Source organism: Coregonus clupeaformis, chromosome 25 (genome assembly GCF_020615455.1).
Source record: "Coregonus clupeaformis isolate EN_2021a chromosome 25, ASM2061545v1, whole genome shotgun sequence".
NCBI classification, from domain to species: domain Eukaryota; kingdom Metazoa; phylum Chordata; class Actinopteri; order Salmoniformes; family Salmonidae; genus Coregonus; species Coregonus clupeaformis.
Window position 1 is genome coordinate 817,739 of NC_059216.1, and position 4,135 is coordinate 821,873.

A 4,135-nucleotide genomic window follows, 5' to 3' on the forward strand; every position below is an offset into this window, starting at 1 on the left:
GGATCCTCATTAGCTGTTGCAAAAGCAGCAGCTACTCTTCCTGGGGTACACACAAAACATGAAACATGACATAATACAGAACATTTATAGACAAGAACAGCTCAAGGACAGAACTACATATATTTTTTTAAAGGCACATGTAGCCTACATATCAATACATACACACAAACTATCTAGGTCAAATAGGGGAGAGGTGTTGTGCCGTGAGGTGTTGCTTTATCTGTTTTTTTAAAACCAGGTTTGCTGTTTATTTGAGCAACATGAGATGGAACGGAGTTCCATGCAATAATGGATCTATATAATACTGTACGCTTTCTTGAATTCATGGGACTGTGAAAAGACCCCTGGTGGCATGTCAATTTGGGATTTTCAACACATTAATGTTTTTTATAAAAAGAAGAAGTGATGCAGTCAGTCTCTCCTCAACTCTTAGCCAAGAGAGACTGGCATGCATAGTATTTATATCAGCCCTCTGATTACAATGAAGAGCAAGATGTGCCGCTCTGTTTTGGGCCAGCTGCAGCTTAACTAGTTCTTTCCTTGCAGCACTGGACCACACGACTGGACAATAATCAAAATTAGACAAAACTAGAGCCTGCAGAACTTGCTTTTGGAGTGTGGTGTCAAAAAAGCAGAGCATCTCTTTATTACGGACAGACCTTTCCCCATCTTTACAACCATTGAATCTATATGTTTTGACCATGATAGTTTACAATCTAAGGTAACGGCAAGTAGGCCGTAACACATACGTTTTTTCAACAACAGGTTATGGTCAATAATATCAAAGGCTGCACTGAAATCTAACAGTACAGCTCCCACAATCTTCTTATTATCAATTTATTTCAACCAATCATCAGTCATTTGTGTCAGTGCAGTACATGTTGAGTGCCCATCCCTATAAGCATGTTGAAAGTCTGTTGTTAATTTGTTTACAGAGAAATAGCATTGTATTTGGTCAAACACCATTTTTTCCAACAGTTTGCTAAGAGCTGGAAGCAAGCTTATAGGTCTACTGTTAGAACCAGTAAAGGCCACTTTACCATTCTTGTTCAAGTTAAAAGCACAGAATGTCTAGAATGTCATTGTATGATGTAGCGATAAAATCTCCCTTCACTTGAACTAACGGGCCAATTATTCATCACTCCAGAGAATGCATTTCCACTGCGCCACAGTCCAATGGAGGCTAGCTTTACACCAGTCCTGCCGACGCTTGGCATTGAGCATGGTGAGCTTAGGGTCGTGTGCGGCTGCTCGGCCATGGAAACCCATTTCATGAAGCTCCTGAACAGTTCTTAAGCTGAAGTTGCAATTTGGAACTTGTGAAACTGAGCACAGACGATTTTTACGCGCTACAGCACTCGGTGGTCCAGTTCTGTGAGCTTGTGTGGCCTACCGAGGTAAAGACAGATTCAGGTTGGATATTCAATGGATATTCGGCTGTAGTTTTCCTTATGTCCACCAACAGCAGTTAGGGACTGTCAACATAGTGACAAATCTAATTTTTCAAATTTCAATGGATCTTTAACCATTACTCCTAAAACTTTCAAAACAGATTCTAGCTAACCCAATGACAGAGACACATGGTGCACACACTTTTTTTTGTCGATTTACATCTCACACAATTTTAAATTATTTATTTTAATTTTTTTAATTCAATAGCGCCTTGGTCATGTGACCCACACACCTCAAACAAGGTTCATAATGTACACTCAGTGGGCCTACACATTGCAAACCCTTTTGTTTGTCCATTTGCATCTCATGAGATTTTGCGATAATTTCTTAAAGTTTCACATTTCAATAGCTCCTTAGTCGTTTGACCTACAACCCTCAAACTACTTTCAGAATATCCATTGAGTAGCTTTATATGTAGCACACACTTTTGTTCTTCCATTTTCATCTCAGGTGATTTTACATGAATTTTTCTATGTTTTTAATTGTTTCGAATTTCAATAGCTCTCTGGTCATGTGACCTACAACCCTCAAACTGCTGTCAGAATACACTGCCTTGCAAAAGTATTCATCCCCCTTGGCGTTTTCCCTATTTTGTTGCATTACAACCTGTAATTTAAATAGATTTTTATTTGGATTTCATGTAATGGACATACACAAAATAGTCCAAATTAGTGAAGTGAAAACAATTACTTGTTTCAAAAAATTCTAAAAAAATAAATAACGTAAAAGTGGTGCGTGCATATGTATTCACCCCCTTTGCTATGAAGCCCCTAAATAAAATATGGTGCAACCAATTACCTTCAGAAGTCACATAATTAGTTAAATAAAGTCCACCTGTGTGAAATCTAAGTGTCACATGATCTGTCACATGATCTCAGTATACAGTGGGGAGAACAAGTATTTGATACACTGCCGATTTTGCAGGTTTTCCTACTTACAAAGCATGTAGAGGTCTGTAATGTTTATCATAGGTACACTTCAACTGTGAGAGACGGAATCTAAAACAAAAATCCAGAAAATCACATTGTATGATTTTTAAGTAATTAATTTGCATTTTATTGCATGACATAAGTATTTGATCACCTACCAACCAGTAAGAATTCCGGCTCTCACAGACCTGTTAGTTTTTCTTTAAGAAGCCCTCCTGTTCTCCACTCCTGTATTAACTGCACCTGTTTGAACTCGTTACCTGTATAAAAGACACCTGTCCACACACTCAATCAAACAGACTCCAACCTCTCTACAATGACCAAGACCAGAGAGCTGTATAAGGACATCAGGGATAAAATTGTAGACCTGCACAAGGCTGGAATGGGCTACAGGACAATAGGCAAGCAGCTTGGTGAGAAGGCAACAACTGTTGGTGCAATTATTAGAAAATGGAAGAAGTTCAAGATGACGGTCAATCACCCTCGGTCTGGGGCTCCATGCAAGATCTCACCTCGTGGGGCATCAATGATCATGAGGAAGGTGAGTGATCAGCCCAGAACTACACGGCAGGACCTGGTCAATGACCTGAAGAGAGCTGGGACCACAGTCTCAAAGAAAACCATTACTAACACACTACGTCGTCATGGATTAAAATCCTGCAGCGCACGCAAGGTCCCCCTGCTCAAGCCAGCACATGTCCAGGCCCGTCTGAAGTTTGCCAATGACCATCTGGATGATCCAGAGGAGGAATGGGAGAAGGTCATGTGGTCTGATGAGACAAAAATAGAGCTTTTTGGTCTAAACTCCACTCGCCGTGTTTGGAGGAAGAAGAAGGATGAGTACAACCCCAAGAACACCATCCCAACCGTGAAGCATGGAGGTGGAAACATCATTCTTTGGGGATGCTTTTCTGCAAAGGGGACAGGACGACTGCACCGTATTGAGGGGAGGATGGATGGGGCCATGTATCGCGAGATCTTGGCCAACAACCTCCTTCCGTCAGTAAGAGCATTGAAGATGGGTCGTGGCTGGGTCTTCCAGCATGACAACGACCCGAATCACACAGCCAGGGCAACTAAGGAGTGGCTCCGTAAGAAGCATCTCAAGGTCCTGGAGTGGGCTAGCCAGTCTCCAGACCTGAACCCAATAGAAAATCTTTGGAGGGAGCTGAAAGTCTGTATTGCCCAGCGACAGCCCCGAAACCTGAAGGATCTGGAGAAGGTCTGTATGGAGGAGTGGGCCAAAATCCCTGCTGCAGTGTGTGCAAACCTGGTCAAGACCTACAGGAAACGTATGACCTCTGTAATTGCAAACAAAGGTTTCTGTACCAAATATTAAGTTCTGCTTTTCTGATGTATCAAATACTTATGTCATGCAATAAAATTCAAATTAATTACTTAAAAATCATGCAATGTGATTTTCTGGATTTTTGTTTTAGATTCCGTCTCTCACAGTTGACGTGTACCTATGATAAAAATTACAGACCTCTACATGCTTTGTAAGTAGGAAAACCTGCAAAATTGGCAGTGTATCAAATTCTTGTTCTCCCCACTGTATATACATCTGTTCTGAAAGGCCCCAGAGTCTGCAACACCACTAAGCAAGGGGCACCACCAAGCAAGCGGCACCATGAAAACCAAGGAGCTCTCCAAACAGGTCAGGGCCAAAGTTGTGGAGAAGTACAGATCAGGGTTGGGTTATAAAAAAATACCCGAAACTTTGAACATCCCACGGAGCACCACTAAATCCATTA